The 19,238-nt window shown below is 39.1% G+C and overlaps 1 protein-coding gene and 1 pseudogene across 1 annotated transcript in view; both read left to right on the top strand.

Annotated features, from left to right (window-relative positions):
- Positions 1-19,238, top strand: part of Trim44 (tripartite motif containing 44) — a 111,402-nt gene that overhangs the window by 72,050 nt on the left and 20,114 nt on the right. The window lies entirely within an intron of this gene.
- LOC116901677 lies at positions 10,467-13,075 on the top strand (annotated as a pseudogene).

Genomic DNA, 19,238 nt, shown 5'->3' with positions numbered 1-19,238 from the left:
ATGAATTTCCTTTCTCTGATATATTTAATCTCAGGTCTACCCTGAGAAGTAGGGTATGGTTTTACTCATCTATTTTCTTCCATGACAGTAAACTCCTTAGAACCATGGACTGTCTTTTTCCATCAGGCCATCTGTGGGGAGCTTATAGAGCCACCATCTAATCTCCCATAGAAGGACTCGCTGTGGGAGGAGCAACAGGAGCTCCCTCTTTCTGCCTTGGCCTTGGGCTAGATTCAGCCCATGGGTTCCAAATCTGTTCTCAGCTCTTACTCGGCTTCTAGCAGTGCCTGGATGCACAAAAGCCTGAGAACCGGACGGCCTGGCCTCCTTGCAGGCCCAGGGACTCCCAAGCCATCTCCCGAGCTATGTCCTGTGCCTCAGACTGTGCTTCCCCACCCCTGGAGCAGTATCCTGCATCTTCCCTAAGGCCACGACACCCACCAGGTGCCAGTGTCGGGTAAGCCTGGTCAACTTTCAGCATCCTGCCAACCCAAGCAGTCAAGCCCTGTGGTGGAGCAGATGCTGGACCCAACAAACCTACATCTCTCCAGCCTGAAAAATAGATTTTTATACCAAGATCTCAGTTTTCTGAATTGCAGGCCAACAACCAGACAGTGAGACCAGAAAGGCCTAAGTAGAACTTGCCTGCCTTCTATCTGTCATATATAGAGGCATTAGTAGTTCCTTTGTATATATTAAGATAATACATGTAAAAGGTTATATATGAGAAAAACCATCAGAAACAATATATACTATACCCTTTGAAATATAAATTATTAAACAAAAAATAATATTCAATGATAAGTCAAGTTGTCTGCCTAATTGATATGTTTATCCTCAAGTCTTTTTGTCATGGTATCTGTGAAGACATAGTTATATCGAAAACCTCAGATTCAAAGATTTAAACAAACACCAAAATTCACAATGAGAATTATCAAAAGAAAAGCAAGGAATGACCTTGATACATAACCTTTACAGTTTACAGGGTGTCCACAAACATGTCAGTCATGAGAGGTGCTTTTACTGTCAATGTAGTAGGCAGGGGATTAAATTGAATGAAGAGTAGCTTGTCCAGGTTTGCTCAGCTGGAGCTGCAAGTTGAGAGGACTTAAAAGGGCTGCTTCTTGTTCCTTCTTACATGTCTTTGTTCTCAGAGCTTAGTTTCTTCAAAACATGACCCTGTTTCCTTCTCTTCCCAAATGCTTTTATCCTTGACTCTCTTTTCTTAGAAAATGGCAGCATATGTCTCGGGGTAGCAGTCATCCTCATCATCTCTGTTTTCTTAGCATCCCATACCTAATTGATAGATCCTGGCAGGTTTATCCTCAAGCATCTGCCAAATCCAAAAACCTGTCACCACCTCTAGGTTTCCTCCATAGTCCAGGATACATAACTTCTCTCCGAGAATTCTGCTGCTGTTGCCAGTCTTTCTCACCTTCTCCATCTAATTCTTCACATAGAAGGTATAGGAAACTTCAGGTGCTGAGAACAGCATGTACTATGGAGTCGTTGGCATACACACCCAGCTTTGCTTTAGAGTTACCCAGAGAAAAAATCGACTGTAAAGTCCCAGGTGTCATTCTGCCTACCATCTCACCTTCATGCCAGCCGTTTGCACTACTGGACACTTTAAGCCACACTCACGTCTTACTCCTCTTCCACAGATGAGGAATTCTTTCTTACATCCTGACCTGTGTGCCTGAATGGTTGGTTATCCCTGGATGTTCACACCCTTTGTTCACTTCCTTTATCCAGGCCTCTTCTTAGGGCTTTATTCCGTATCCTGCTTTAGTTTTTCTATAAAAACCTGGTACCACATAAAAATGTGTTCTATATTTGACTATTCTCTTCATTCTTGGTCAGGAAAGAATGGTTGTGGTTGTTTTTGGTTGTTTTTTTTAATTGGCCTTTTGATCAATGTGCTATAGAACATTATAGACACTCATTTTATTTTTGAATGAATAAGTATCTTTCCAGATCTTATTTTGGAAGTAGAGTTAGGAACCTTGGTTTGGAATACAAAGACATTAAGTTTGCTTGATTAGAATCAGTCATCATACATAAGATATATCCCTTCAGCTGTTACTATGAGCCTGCTTCTGTTGTCCAAAAACTGTAGGTAGCAAAGTGCTAGCAGTTAGGAACAAGGGATTAAATGTGTGAATGTATGAAGTTTGGGGAAATAGTAAGATGTTTTAGATATGGAGGAGAAAATGTTGGTGTGACTCAGCCTGTACTCCCTTTAGAAAGCATTGTAAGGGAAAATCCCTCAAATCTATTTCATCAGCAACATTGTACTCAATACTTAGGAATCAACGGGCAGAGGTTCTGCTCAGACTATGTCATAATCCCAGTTTAGGGCCTTGACTCATCCTTAGAGTAACAACTCAAGAACTGCCTCTGTCCTATGGTTAGTATCCAAATGGTTGGAAGAAATACTTATGCACCATAATTACTGCTAAAAGTCAATTAATTTTAAAACACTTTAGACTGTTCACTTGGGGAGGACTGTCATGATAGTAAAGTATGTTCTTTGTTTTTTGTTTCAGATAAATTCTAGATTGTGCATACATAAACAAATAACACTATCATTACTTCAAATCAGATCTGTACTGTTGCTCTTTTGAAAGATATGTAGCTACCAAACTAACTTGAAGAAACTGCTCTTCCTGTTGTAAGCACCATGTTTCACATACTGCAAAACTCCCTTGGGAGACATCTACCCTTTGTCATTCCCCTGTAGTGAACTTATAGCCCTATAGTGGCTTTAGTGGATTCAGTCCTGTAGGGCTCTGGCACCGAGGTTCTCTTCACAGCATCTCTGGCCCGGCAATGTGTGTGGTTTTGGGCAAGGGGGAGAGAACTCAGGCAGGGAGGGAGAACAGCTTTCACCACCCCCACTGTCGGTCCTTCTTTCCACCCACTTCGGTTGCCCGGGCCGGGCTGAGCCAGCAGGAGACAGACTAGCTGGTGAGGTGTGCAGGGGAGCTTCTGTCGGTGATTTCAGGGAGAGCAAATCTCTTCCCCAAGCAATGGTGTTACAGTTCTTATAACAGAAGCTCTCAGATGATGGAATAATTTCTGCACACCTTTAATTCTGAACACGACACTTAAATACAGTTTTTTGGATGGGTCAGTGTCTGACACCAGGTACTTCCTATTGGTTTGGCCTGAGAGCTTGGGAAGACCTCATCTATATATTCAGAGGCATGGTCCTGTTTCTCTGTCCTGTTTTACTTCAGCCTAAGTGACCTGTGGTCATGTTCTCACCTGTGGAGGAGGGTCTGTCTCAAACCTCTTTACAGGGGTTTGTGAAGGGCTGCAGCTAGTGAGGCCCTGATCTGGAAGTCTGGGAATGAGCCTGCCATCCCTTTGAGCGTCTCTCGGGGATTCAATCTGTCTCTACCAGCACTCAGGGTACCTCTCACTGCCCGCTACCCTACACAGTCCCTCTTTTCCCCATACCTTATCTAAGAAGCCAACTGCTTATTCTTTGACTAATGTATGCACTTACTTAGAAACATTTCATTCTCAGTAGAAACTGGTGCAGTATAAGTTCTGACTTCCGTAAGTTGTGTGATACTGGTAGCATACATTTTGCAACAATGAGTTTCTCCCCACAAATAAGTAAGACCTAATCATAAATGTGCTCTGGTTTACACTAAACAAAGATAAAGGGTTGATTTCTTCATGAGGTAAAAGGACTGGACCATTCCAAGAGCCTTGCCTGCTGCTCCCCTCCACTCCCCTCTCCTTTCCTCTCCTCTCGGGTTGATGAGTACAGATTGGGGAAATGCTATTATCTGCTTCTGGAGGTAGCCTAATAGATGAGACAAGTCACTGTAGCAGAAGCATGTCAATAAAGCAGCTCTGAGGCTGAAGGTATTTGTGTCTGAACATCTGTATCTTTTTCCTTCCTTCCTTCCTTCCTTCCTTCCTTCCTTCCTTCCTTCCTTCCTTCCTTTTTATTAAATTAGTTTTTCCACAACCAAAATAAGTAAAATTCCACAACAGAATTAGAGCTAGAAAAACACTGAGAGTAAGTACATAAAATGTATTAAGATACATTAATTTTTGTTTGTGTGACTTCGTGAGGTGCCAGGTCCCCTGGAACTGGAATAATAGATAGTTGTGAGTTGTCTTGTAGATGCTAGGAATTAAACCCAGGTCCTTTGTAAGAACAGCCAGGGCTATAATGTGCTGAGCCATCTCTGCAGCCTGAACGTATAAAGTTCACTGTGATGTTCCACAGCTTCTGTTCTGAAGGGCAATTCTAATTGCATATAAGCCCATTGAGTTGTATGCTCTTTGGGTCTGCCTAATTTTAGTGTGTGATTAACTCTTAGTTGAAAAGATCTGATCTCATATTTTTATTATCATATATACTGATAATTATAATAATTGCTTTTTTGCCATTTTTAAATTTTATATAGTAGAATATAATATTTTAATAAGCTGCGGTCCACCCATATCCATTTAGTAATAAGTTCATGTAAAGTATTCAGCTATGTATTGTTCCTTTTTCTTGCCATTGCATTTGTGTTATATTTCCCTCACAAAAATTTATCCTGATAAATGTTTGCAAAAATCAAAAATTTTTATTTTATAAGTATGTACTCTATTTTAACTTTATTCCTGAACTGAGTCAAATTACAGACATTAATTCTTTATCAAAATATCAAGAAGTGAAATAGAAGATTATACCCCTTTGGCAATGGTAATTAGTAAAATTATAACACAATCTATTCATTGGGGTCTACTAAATGTCTAGTAAATGCCAACAATTTTACCTGTGAAGACTTGCTTGGGTCTTAAGACTTTGAATTAAACATGTTTTTCTTTTTATTGGTATTAACTAATTTTTGGTGTTGTGTCAAAGAAAAGCATGGTAATATTTTAATTAAATTAAAGGGAAATTAGTTATTGTATGCAATGGGAAATCGTCCTTATATGACTCAAAAAAACATTCTGATTCTAGTACAGCATCAGTGGCTGGGGGCCATTTCAGCTGGTTCTTACTATAGAGCTCTGCTATTGGGAGACTTCGGTGCCTTTGTTTTACCCATCCCAGACCTTTCCTTCAAGGTTGCCTCTTTAATTCATTTTTTGGACTCCCACTTTCATCTCTATTGTTAACTTACCTTCAGTGTCACATTCTTTGTGTGCTATGCATGCTCCTGCATACAAGAATTTGAGTCCTTTGATTTTTCTTTCTCTCTGCAGTGTGTAGTAGATCTGTTTAAGGTGAGTGAGCCCTTTCTGCCATGGTCCTGATAGAAAAATGACTCCTTAGTCCATGGCTGTTTCTTAGAAAATGGTGAGCATGGCCTTTATAGCAACAATGAAAAGAAGGGTGGAGTTAAATGAAGATCATGGGCCTGAGTAAGCTTAGCAGGGGCACTGTTTAGTTAAATACATTCAGGAAAGTCCTTGGAATTCTTTAGGCCTGAGTTTAAACATTTAGAAAATGAGAGTCCTGAATTTGATGTGCTCCTAAAACTTCCTTCTAACCCTCTCAATGTATTTCTAAAATGTCTGTTTCTGGAGATCACAGACTAGTAGAAGTGGCACTGCTGGAAAGGAAGGTTAGTTTGGAAACAAAAGATGTTAATAACAGCTCCATTTTGTATTTGTCTGAGTGCATTGGTGTACATGGCCTTCAAGTTTGCTCAGCTTTCTCCCCAACTTTCTTCTAGGCTGTATTATGAATCCAAAAAGGAAACAGAATTGATCCTTCATCTGCAAGGTCAGATCTTTAGAAACATACAGTGCCATGAAGTCATGAATTAATGTAGCCTTCTGTACAACATTTCTCCAGCATCTTTTGATATCCTGGTGTCATTATATGTTCCCACCAGTATACTTTGCAGTATCATAATGTCTTTATAAATGCCAGCCTGGAGGTCTACAGAGAAATCTTATTTTTCCCTATTGCCACATCTCTACATAATCAGAAACTCTGCCAAGTCTTTGTTCTTCTGAAGGGCGTGCTTCTGTCTTTCTTTTATCCTTTATTTGGTGCTTCTCTTACGAAAAGAAGTAACTTGCCTGATTAGTGAGAAGCACATTAGTTACAAGGGAAATTTGAACTCTGATCCATAATGAAGAAAGCACTTTTCTAAGTTCTTTGTGGGCATCAGGTTTCACTGTGTGAAGGAGAGAGGTTCCCCAGTATTTATCTTTCTAACTCTAAAAAGAGCATCAACGTGGTTGAAATAAATGTGTGTTCTAAGAAGTCATAATTTACACTGAGGCTTTCTCAATCTTGAAGTTATTTCATCTGTTCTTCTCTATGCTTTCTGTAGAATCTGATAGGACCAAAAAGCTTAGTTTCCTTTTAACCATCTACCCTTTCAGTTGCTCTCATGTCTCCTGTTTGTTGTTGTGTTATTCAGAAGCAATTTAATGGTTTAAAAACAACAGAAACGCCCCCTTAAAACAGTTTAGATAACACAGGTGAGGTGAGCAGTATGGAAAAGTGTTATTCTTTTTTTTTTTTTTTCTTTTTTTTTTTGGGCTGGGGACCGAACCCAGGGCCTTGCGGTTGCTAGGGAAGCGCTCTACCACTGAGCCAAATCCCCAACCCCGAAAAGTGTTATTCATCTAACTGAAGAGGTGTTTATTTGCTGAGGGTAGTGGAGTCCGGTTAGAATAAGAGACAGTTTTTTGGTTTTCGGGTTTTTTTTTTCAGTTTCCTTTTTTGCTTTCTTCACTTTTTGCTTTGCTTCTTTAATGCATTGTCCTCACAACCGAAGAGCCTTCTCTGTTTCCTTGCCCAAGCACCACTTTGGCCTCAGCTCTACAGGAATTCTGTGATGCAGGGTTTACTTTACTGCTTTACAGGATTTACTGCTGTCTTCGGAGAAAGCACAGCAAAACCATTTGAGTGTTGGTTAACTTTCCCTGTGTTAGTCATAGCCAGTTCAGGATATTATAGTTAAATGAAGGATCCTTGTTCCCTAATACAGGAAACAGGATGGATTCATGCCTCACTGATGGTGTTATAATGTGTTATATAATGCCATGATAAATCTTATCAGATAACTTTGGCGATATTGAAGCACTTTATTATGAATTTAACTGTTAGTAAATACTAACTGTTGCGATAGAGATGGAAATATTTAGTTTCTGGCTACCAGCATGAGCAGGTAAGAAATAACTCTTCTGATATCTGCTCACCTAATAAGGCATGGCTTTCAGTAAGACTCAACAACTAAGTTTCTGCTTCTTCAGCTCTAACTCGTGCTGTCATCAACCACTGGACTACCCTGAATAAAGATGTAATAGAAGGTGATGTGTGTTCCCCATCACCATGGTTCTGTGTGTTATAGAATTTTCATTTTATTCGTGAGCCAGAACTATTTTAACAATAAGAATAATATTAAGCAGGGTGTTATCAAGGTGCTTCCTTGAGTTAGGATGAGAGGAATAAAAGCATGGAGGCTAATATTTACTTGAATGGAGATAGGAACAAAGAAAAGACTTGTAATCATCCAAGGCTCTCCTCCTCCATCCCTCAGATTTCTTTTGCAATTGATAATCCTTGATGCGGCTGCTCTGTTCCAGGAGGGAGAATCAGGAAGGAGGTTAGAGGCACTGACAGTTCTGTTTCTCTACTGTGCTGGGAATAATGGAGAAACATTCTCATCATGTTCTGTGTTTGTGAAAGGAGGACATTCACACATATTTACATGTGCAAATACACAAATACACATACCCAAGATTTGTTAGTTGGAGAAAGACAATTTAGTACAGTCCAGACAGCATGGCCTTTGAAATTAAGATAAAAGTCAAAAGTCAAACCATTTTCTAATGGATATAACCTTGGGAACTGAGTTGACCTGTGTGTGACCTTCAGGTTTTCTACCTGTACTGTGCAGGAACAGGGCTCAGCATTCATATATTCAATAAGTGATGGATACAGTTAGAATTATATAGGCTTCTGATGATCCTGGCCCTGAGAACTTTCACCCAGGTAGAGGTAATGAAATGGTGGGTAGCTGCAGGGAACATTTTAGTAATTGACAGTAGGAAAACTTCTCAAACTAATCAGTCTAAGATGTTGCTTACTGTGCTGCACTGTAGTACTTTCTGGACCATAGTCTATAGTCTGTGAGTTCTGACGAAAGGGGACCTATAAAGGCCTACCACATAAGATGCTTTAAAGGAAGTTTAAGTGAAGAATGAAAATTAAAAGCTCGGGGCTGGGGACTTAGCTCAGTGGTAGAGCGCTTACCTAGGAAGCACAAGGCCCTGGGTTCGGTCCCCAGCTCCGAAAAAAAAAGAACCCAAAAAAAAAGAAAATTAAAAGCTCAGTGATTCATTTTAGGTGGCCCAAAGAGAGCATTTAACATGGATTCAAGCTTTGAGCATAGGCACAGAACAGAATTTAACGAAATCTTACTGTTAATATCCTGATAATGGCAGGTACCCTGCAAAGTAGCTTGTCTCCTTGATTTCATTTTACTACCCAGGAAAATCCTATGATGCAGTTGAAATTACTTAAGAAGCTGCATAATTTATTGAAGGTCACTATAGTGGCTATCTTGGTTGTCAACTTGACACACCTGAGAAAAGGAAATCTCCATTGAGTAATTGCTTCCATCAGATTGGCCAGTAGGCATATCTGTGTGACATTTTCTTGATTGATAATTGATGTGGGTGGGCCTAACCCACTGTGGGTATCATATCAGTAAGTGATGGACACAGTTAGAAGGCAGATGGACCTTGGAGCCAGAGAAACTTCCTATGGTTTCTGCCTTGTCTCCTGCCTAAATTCCTGCCTTGGCTTTCCTCAGTGATGTCAGATGGAATACCCCCCCATAACCACACCTGCCCTTCCTACACAAACACAGAGCACAAGTGCTCATGGTCATAGTTTTTATTCACAGCAACAGAAATCACACTAGAACAGTCACACAGTAAAGGCTAGGCTTGAAACCGTCTCTTAAAGTATAAATCTTAGAGTACATGTTTTCCACTATACTGCTATTAGATCATTGAGCCCACTTGCATAATTCAATAAATATAATTTCCAAATTGCAAGATAGAAATAAAATCTATGATGTATTTTCAGTAATCTAAAACTTTAATGAAAAAATCTTAACATTAAGCTGTACTCATGAATAAAAATGCCACCTTTATTTGTTTAGGATAAAGTTAGTATTAATACTTTTCTCCTATGAAGACCTGATTAATATATCTAATTATTCGTCAAATATATTCCTATAATTATAGTCAATTAATATATTTAATTCTTATATAGAAGCTAATTAACTACTTGAAATGCTTTTGTTAGAAGATTAAGACTGTCATGCATTGCCTGTTACTCTCTTTGCAGTGTGGTAAATAAATCTGTTCCCCCTCACAAAACTAAGAATTCCAAAATCTGAAGTCCATTGAGGGTAAGTGAGGGCCCTTGAATATAAAGGATTATGAACTAGATCTAAAGAGGTGGCTCAGCAGTTAACAGCACTTGCTGCTCTTGCAGAGGACCAGAGTTCTGCCCCACACTTAAAATTGGTCAGCGACCACCTGTACCTCCTGCTCCATGATATCTGACACCCTCATGTATATCAACACACATGCACTCAAATACATACGAAAATATTTTTAAATTTATGAGATACTAATTGAATTTTAAGACTGCAAACTTAAGTCATTAATCAAATCTGTCCTAAAGGTATGTTTTGTCTGCTTTGAATAGTTTTAAATTTTCAGATCAGCATTTAAAATCCAAATTTTAAATACTTCATTGTACCACGGTCTTTTTTAGCCCAGTTCACTTACTAATTCTACCTGTCATAAGATAGAATCTTCCAACCTAAGGAAAGTCATAATCTAGTCGATTATTTTTTAAGTTAATTTCTTATGAATATATATTCAGCTTTATTGCGGTATACTTCTAAAATATAATTTTACTTCCATAAATTACAATACCAGTACACACATGCATCAAATACTATACACATTTGTTATAAGATAAAACAAAATGTGCAGTTTTTATTCTTTTTTGGTTTTTTTTTTTTTTGCTGATTCAATAGTGCTTTTGAGTCTAATGATTAAAATTTGGCATTCTCAAAGATAAAATGGTTCCCATGAATGATAACTTTTAGCCATCAACATTGAATCCATCCTAGAGAGGGGCAAAGCAAAGCTTCTCCTGTACTTCTGAGAACCAAGACTCGTGACATGAACCAAGATTCATGACATTATCATATTACAGTATTCTTTGATTATTGTTTTTCTGCTGCAAAATAATAACATCTAATGATACTATAGAGTATTTGTCTTATTTTTATTGGATTTTATGTATTTACATTTCAAATGTTATCCCCTTTCCCAGTTCCCCCCTTCGCCTACTCCCTGTCTCCCTGCTTCTATGAAGATGCTCTCCCTTCCACCTCAACACCCTGGCATTTCCCTACAATGGGGAAATAAGCCTTCACAGGACCAAGGGATTCTCCTCCTACTGATGCCAGACAGTGCCATCTTGTGCTACATATGCAGCTGGATTATTTTTAATTTAAGAAAGTATCTAGCATCCTTATAGGTACCAAGGCATGTTCAGAACTTACATGCTAGAATGTAGTCATTAACAGCCTAGGATTTGGTATCACAAAGGCCTAATTAAGCCAGGTGTGGTGGAGTGAAGTGCCTATACACATAGCACTTGGAAAGGATGAGGCAGAAGAATTACAAATTTGAGACCAGTTTGCAAGACCTAGAAATTAGAGAGGGAGAGGGAGAGGGAAAGCACTTTCTTAATTAAGAAGGTAGTTTATATAAGCTTTTCAGCCTTAGGTTTCTTGTCTATAGGTTGGAGATATTCTTAGTAATAATGATTACCATTTAATAACTGCTCAGGGCTTGGTAACTTACCGCTAGGTCTACACATGCAATTGGCATTTATTTAGTACTTACTGATGAACAAATGAATAAAAAGAATGAAATGAATGTAAGGTATTGAGTTTTTTCCAAAGGGCTGTGACAAGTATTCTCTCCAGCAGGCCTTGAGGCTTTGAATGCTCTGGTTCGATAAAAACAAAAGGAGTCATGTTTTGGAAGCATCAACACAGTTCTCTAGAATGGATCTGTGTCCTTACTGTAGTGGGTGCATTAGCCATTTAAAATAAATGAGCGGCTCTTCTCCGTAAGAACAGAGACAACACGGAACTGCTGTGCAGCACCCAAGCTTCACTTGGCCTACTTAAAGAACTACCCTTTCCAGTTCCGGCCTGAGTGAAGCAGGCTCATGGGCCAGTGATACCCAGGAATTAAGAAGTTTTTGGAACCCAGGAGGTCGCAGACGACTGCTCTGTGGCTGTCATCATGCCACAGAATGAATATATTGAATTGCACCGCAAGCGATATGGATATCGTTTGAACTACTGTGAGAAAAAGAAAGAAGGTCGGGAGGCCCATGAACGTTCAAAGAAAGAAAGAAAAAAAAAAAAAAAAAAAAAGATCGGCCTGAAAGCTAAGCTCTATCATAAACAGTGCCATGCCGAGAAAATACAAATGAAAAAGATCATTAAGATGCATGAAAAGAGAAACATCAAGCAGAAGCAGAAGGATGATGAGAAGACTCCACAGGGAGCAGTCCCTGTCTACCTGCTGTACAGAGAGGGGCAGTCAAGAGCAAAAGTATTTTCCAACATGATTAAGCAGAAACGGAAAGAAAAGACAGGAAAATGGGAGGTCCCTCTACCCAAAGTTCATGCCCAAGGAGAAACAGAAGTATTGAAAGTTATTTGAACAGGAAAAATAAAAAAGAAGGCATGGAAGAGAATGGTTACAAAAGTCTGCTTTGTTGGTGATGGTTTTACAAGAAAACCAGCTAAATATGAAAGGTTCATTAGGCCAATGGGTCTACGTTTCAAAAAAGCCCATGTGACACACCCTAAGCTGAAAACTACCTTTTGCCTGCCTATACTCGGTATGAAAAAGAATCCCTCATCCCCATTATATACAACCCTGGGTGTGATCACCAAAGGTACAGTCATTGAAGTGAATATGAGTGAGCTGGGCCTTGTGACACAAGGAGGCAAGGTGATTTGAAGAAAGTGTGCTCAAGTTACCAACAATCCTGAAAATGATGGGTGCATAAATGCAGTCTTGCTGGTTTGACAGTGACGTCATACAAGTCATTCCACTCTCTATGGAAGGCTACAGTGTCAGGAAAACACCATCGCAGTGATCTTTCTGAACTACCAATCAGCCTTACCCCATGTGCAGTCATCAAGAAGTAGTTATTAGATTGTAAAGGAAAATAAAACACTGCCCAATTTTAAAAAAATAAAATAAATGAGCATCAAGTAAGAAGTGAAAAGTAAATCTCTCATGTTTTAGGGCAGACACATGCTCAGGGTCTTGAAAATGTACTCAAGTCTTGGCCTGTGGGCTCAACTTCATGACAACTTGATGTTATTGCTCTACACAATGGTTCTCAATCTGTGGATCATGACCCCTATGGGGTTACAGATCAGATAGTTACATTATGATTTATGGCACTAGCAAAATTACAGTTATAAAGTAGCAATGAAATGATCACCACAACATGAACGGAAGGTTGAGAATCACTGCTCTAAAATATCAGGACATTTACTAAGGAGACTTGAAATGGGTAAAATATTAGATCACTTTGCTGGGAGACCTTCACTGCTTCCTTGAAGCAGAGAATTAGCCAACTGTCATATCCTGTTTCATGATCCTCTGAACCAGTTTTCTCATAGAGATGAAACTAAAGCTCTATTCTAGTTCCTATGCATTTTGTAAGGACTGGACCAGGACTTTTGCTTTTTCCTCAACACCACATAGCCTCTCAGAGTCTACCTCATTGCTCATAGCATGCACCAATTCATCAACTCCAATCCCTCCCCTAAGAGGAGACCAAGATCATCAGATTAGGTGTACTAAGTGAATACATGAGGTACTTTTTTTTATTGTTTTCAAGTCATATTTTTTAGGCATTTGAACTCAGCCCTTGATGCCAAGATGCCAGATAAAGATATCTTTATCTTTGGTAGAATCTTATTCTACTGGAAAAAGAGACATAAAAAGAAGAAAAGGAAAAAAAAAAAAAAACCTAACAAAGTTGATCATAGTGACACATACCTATAATACTAGGACTAAAGAAGTAGAAGCAGGAGGAAGAGTAGAGCCAGCCTGGACTACATACACACTGAGACTCTGTCCTGGAAAAGCAAAGTTAAACTAACCACTAAATAACAAACTCATTTCAGATGGAAATGTTTTAGAGAATATGAGCCAAAGAGAAGTGAATCAGAAGCATGGGGGAAGAAGCTGCTATAGATACAGTGAGGAAAATGCTCAAAGGATTGAAGGAGGCTTGTTTGAGTGGAAAGCTGACTAAACCAAGGAGCTAGCCAAGCCACAATGAATAGAAGAGGTGGACGTGGAGCTTCAGTTAAAGAGCACAGAGCTCCAGTCCTACATGAGACCACTACATGTTTCAGACTTCTTTTTCCTGCTCTCATGTGTTTTTAATAACTATGGAACATGTTTCCAACATATCTTAATTACAATATAGTCATACATCAGCAACATGGAACCCTTCTGAGAAACGTGTGACTAGTCGTTGTGTAAATGTATAAAATGAACTTTTAAACAGCTGTGATATCATTAAGCAGTATAATATACCACTTGCATACGTAATGGTTTTATTGACCAGTGTGTCATTCATTGTGCATTCAGTATTACATTATTTAGTGTTACTATTTTGGGGGTATTTTTGAAAGAAAGCTAATGATCTTACTCTAAGAAGGGGGCAATTATATAAATCCCAGAGACAAGCTGACTTGTGAGCGGGTGAGAGCATCAGAGTTTATGTTGTTTTCTGTCAGAGAACTACCTAACTTTATGTGCATCCTGAGTTGTAGACCACAGAAGGAATAGTCAGTACTTGATGCAACAGGAAGTTTCCAGTCTTGATCACTAGAATGGAACTTGGACACCTCAGAAGGGAACTGCTGAGTGATGTGAACATGTGTTTTGGTGCCAAGTAAGATTACTACCAAGAAAGAAGGAAAACAAAAACTAGTAAATAGCCAAGAAAGAAATAAAACTATTTTGTGTAAATAAGAGTAGATTAAGTATATGGTATAAAATACTTTGAGGAATGGAGAAAAAGGCATGAACTCACTGAATCACGTGAAGTAACTATTAAAATGCTAAAGACAACAGTACTGTCTTTACCCATGCTTTTCTCAACTCAGAGGCAGGATAAGGAAGCTATAACTTAAAATGCGGGTAACTTTGAAATACAGTGATATCAAATCAGAGTTCCAGAAAACAGATTGAAATACAATTCAAATGTATATAGAAAGTTGACTCTATTGGTAAAATATATACTTTCATGAAGACTCAAATTTGATGCCCAGAGCCCATGTAGAAATGCCAGGTACGGTTTACAATTTTAACTCCAGCTCTGAGGAGGAGAGACCTGAAGATTCCCTGGGGCTCACAGACCACCCAGCCTAGCCTATACACAGTGACCTCCAGAGTAGTGAGACCCTGTCTCAAAAAACACAAGTAAAAGAAGGTGGATGATATCTGAAGAATAAAACCTGTGTCCATACAAAAAGAATATTATGTAAGTTAGTGATCAATGCCAACGACCAGCCTTGACCATGTCCCAGTTCTGACAGGAGGGGTGTTTGGGAGCATCAAAAAGAAACAACTCAAGGTCAAAGTGTTGGTCCAAGCTGGCAGTCTGTGTTCTGTCAAGATGGCTCCATAGACAGCTCTGTATAGATAGGTCTTGGCTCTGTAGTTTGCTTGAGACAGCTTTTCAGACTTACTTTCTCTCTCTCTCTCTCTCTCTCTCTCTCTCTCTCTCTCTCTCTCTCTCTCTCTCTCTCTCTTCCTCTCTCTTGGGTTTTCCAATCAAAAGAAAAAAGAAAATTTCTAAAAGCCCTGTGTTCACTCTTTAAGACAGCCTTCTCTGGATAGCTGCTAGAAAACATTTTTAAACAGTTGTATTCACTCTCTAAGAAGTTCTTGGGATTTCCTACCAAGGACAGAAATCCAATTAGAAAAAATTCTAAAAGGGCTTTGTTCTCTCTCTAGAGATCTCCAGACAGTTCAGCTCTCCTTAGACAAAAATAAATTCTAAAAGAGAACCACTATGGCACTCTGCTAGCTCATGCAGACCAAAAGTTCAGTTTTTTATTTACATATCAATTCAGTTATTTATCCAACTTCCCTCTAGACCATGCCACAAATCAACATTCCATGACCATAGCCCCTTGATATTTAGGAAGAGACAGCAAGCAATAAAAGCACAGACAGTAAAATAGCAAGACCGGACCCTGCCATGGAATTAACCACTCCTACCAAGCCTGGACCTAACTCACTATGTCCCAGACTGACCTTGAACTCAGGAATCTGCCTGCATTTGCATCTCTGCCTATCTCTGTATCTTTCTGACAAGCTGGCTCATACATAGCAGCCTCTGTTCCTTTCCATCTGTGAAGCTCCTTACACAGTTTATATTGCATTCTTAGATTTTTGCATAGTTGAGAAATTATGTATTTTCTAATTCATGTTTTAGAGTTTTTATCCACAGCCTTTAGGACTGTCCTAAAAGTCTCAATGTTTACCATTTTGCTACAGATATAGACACACTCTCACCTCTTAGACTTGTACTATTTCTAACTAGCATGGAATCATTAACATTAACAGGGAGGGCATTCATTCCTTAGAGGTATGTGAAAATATGTTCATTATTATACAAACGAGCCTTATGCCCACAGCAGCCATGTATACTTGTAGCGGCCTGTACCCTGTTAGCTCTGTTCCAGGGGCAAGAGCCATGTCATTCCACCCCACCAAGGCCTTGCCAGCAGGTTTAAAACCAAGGAATGAAAAATCTTGGCAAAGAAAAGATAAAGCCAAGTCTATGCCTTTGATTCTTCTGAGTACTTTCTGTGTCAGAGGCAGTTGCAAGAGTTGATCTTGCTTCAGTCATATGAGCCCTAGATCAAACTCAGGCAGCATTGACATCAAGCTCCTTTACTCAGTCATCAGCAAACCCTAGGATTCCTTTTTTTTTTTTTTTTTTTTTAATGACTGAAAAGGGGCTGCAGCTTAAGATATTGTAGTCAGGCTCAAGCATGATGAAAGGACCATGTCTCTGTTAATCAAGGAAGTACACACTTTCCCAAGAGTATACTTAATAACCCTACTACCAAACCAGATTTTTTTCTATAATACACATTGCAGTAAGATTGCATGATGAATGTTAACTGCAGTGTAGGGTACATATGCAAGTACTCTTTAGTAGAATGAGCTGGGAACAACTACCAAGTCAATGAGTATGTAGTATCTGACAAATATAAAATAGACTTCATTGTGTGTTAGAAAGTGGGGGTTTATTAATTCCACTTCATTTGGAGAAGTGATGCTGAAATCATAGTGTCACACACTTAGGAATAACAAAAACAAAAGAATTTTATTGATTATTTGTATACCTACTATGCATTGCATGCTAAGCACTTTATCTATGTTGTCCTTTCCTCCCTTCCTGGGGCTGGTGGGAAGGGATTCAGCTCTCCTTATTTTGTAGATGTATCTGAATAACAGAAGTATAGACAAGTAGTAATGTAATTTGCCAGGTATCACAAAACTGGATAGGATGGAGCAGAAACAGAATTCAGACTTTATTAGTGCCAGCCTGGTGCTTTTCAAGCCTCTTCTACTTTTTATCTATCAAGACTTTGTCCCTGTGTATCTAGGAATGTGCCATGCCACTGACATTGCCCAGAGCCCTTGTAGTTCTCTGCTCCTGTTTCTCCTTTTAATTTATGTAACCTATCCTGTTTCTTCATTATTGTTTTTATGAACACAGAATCTAGCAACACATTATTTTAAATGTTCTATCATTATGAATACATTTCCTTTCATTGTAATAGCACCAACTCTAATGACTACATTTTGTTTTCATGCAGATGTCACTGGTGTTTTTGATGCTCCATTCTAATTTCTGTTAGAAAATGAATGCTTAAAGTATTGCCCAGGCTCCCATTACTCCAGAGGAAATGAGGGGCACCCTGTGTGTGTGCATATGTTCTTGCATTCATGCAGCAGATACAATGGTTTGGTCAAAATGAATTGTGTGCCTGAAATGAAAGTCTAGGTCTTTTCTGGAAGGGCACATTGAAGAATATTTGTGTGCTTACTGACAAACCTACACAAGCAGATTTCTTTGTGAATGTTTGGGCTACTCGGTAGGCATAAACTGTACTTAGATTTTGTAAGAAAATGAAAATGGTGTCCTCTAAGATCTCACTCTAAAGTGCACAGCCACCAGGGGTTGCTGTTATGCTTAGGACCTACCATCTGCTTGTCTGTCAGCCACACATTGACATAACCATCAGTGTTGAGGGTGAATAGTGAAAGAACCCCACTTGGAAGCAGAATAAGCTGAGATTGGGAGTAGTGAGGATTGACCTTCATGGTAAGAGTTGGGTTGTATAGTAAAGGCTAAGTATGGATGTAAGCTCTGGAAGCTTGGTGGAAGGTGGAGGGGAGGGTGTAGACTTCTATTATCCAAGAAGTTACATCTTTTGTTTGCACAATGTATCTACACATGATGGTGTGGCCACTCAGCCTGTCTATAGGGATGCATTATGGGAGACTTACATATACATACACAGTTTATCAGACACATTTTCTGAGCTTAGCAGTTAAAGAATGCCTGGGGGAAAAACCTTGTAAGAGCCAGTATTATGAATCTTTATTCACAAGTTGTAGGAATTAAACGGTAAGAGGGCTTGTAGTTCACAGACCATAATAATATCCTAAGGAATAGTACATGCTTGTATTACACCAGCTAAATCGTGTATCTAGGAATGCCCCCATAATAAAGTTTGATTACTTCATTTAAGATCACTGATTTATTAAATCCAAGACAAGATAGTAGTTGTAAACTAAACATAGAATGTGTTAGTGTATTATGTTTTATCTGTATATACTATATATATAAAGACAAATGTGTTAAGGGTTCAAAAAAAATGTTCATTTACCTCAAACAAATGTTACGCAAAAAAGGAGGGGTAGGGAAGAGAGGAAGAAAAGGCTTAGACTTTTTCTAGAAATTGGCTTAGGGAAAGTTAAAATGCTCTCTGTATCTTTATGAGAGAGTAAGTCCTAGCAGAATTTTATACCTGAAAGTCTATCCAAAAATTCATTATGGAACTTCCGGTGTCTCCTTTTCTGTGGCATGGGGGGGTGGGGATGCTTTCCTTCTCTGAGTCTTTCAAAATTTAATTTTTACACAAAGTATCACCTGACTCCTTTGTCAATAACTGGAAGAACTAATTTCCTTGTACCTGTCCAGAAATACAAGCCTAGATGAAACCAAGCAATAATGTTAAAGAAGTTATTTTCTGCCCCTTTATGCTACAAAGCTACTAATACTTGTCCTAGAAACCTACTAGTACTTTGCACAAATTCTGTCTAATCAAATGCCTAGTTTTAAGGGATTAGTTAAAATGCAAATAAATAACTGTCAATTGTACCTCTGATCCCCATATTTGAGTTTAAACACTGAGTGACTGATATATCTGTAGGAAGAAACATCAAGAGGACAAAAACATTTGAGACCTGAGTCTGGGCAGTCAGCCATAATGTTCACCATTTCCTCAGGGAAGTGATTTGAAGAACATTTTATTTTTGCTGTGGGCAGGGTTGGCCTTTTTTCAGCCTACAAAGCCTTTTTGAAAGGGACATGGAGATGAAGGTGCAGAGGGAAGCTGCCCCCTGCAGTCTCTGCTACAGCTTTTTGTGGACTGAACATAGGAGGTAAGTGCAGTTTACCACCAGACCAAGTTTACATCAGAATTGCAGGAAGACTAAAACTCAAACAAAGGAAACTTTTGGTCTGTGCTCCTCAGACTTCAGCCATTATAGGTGAGAGCAGGAATATTCTGGTAACAGTCTGATTCTCTCTCATTTCACTGCTCTTTGTTTAAATAAACTGTCAGGGAAGCCTAAAAACCAGCCTGATCATTGCTTCTGTTGAGATGCCCATGTTAGCAGAGTGCCTAACAAATCTACCTTTGCAGACTCTAAACCAGAACAAAGCCACTTGCATCAGTTCACCCCACAGATCTTTGACCCTCTGAATGCTCAATGTTCCTGACCTTCCACATACATCTAATTTCTGCAAAGCTCTTCAGCTCTAAAATGACTGAAGCATATGGGAGAGGGCTGGC

Source organism: Rattus rattus, chromosome 5 (assembly GCF_011064425.1).
Source record: "Rattus rattus isolate New Zealand chromosome 5, Rrattus_CSIRO_v1, whole genome shotgun sequence".
NCBI lineage: Eukaryota > Metazoa > Chordata > Mammalia > Rodentia > Muridae > Rattus > Rattus rattus.
This window is presented reverse-complemented; position numbering and strand designations above follow the sequence as displayed.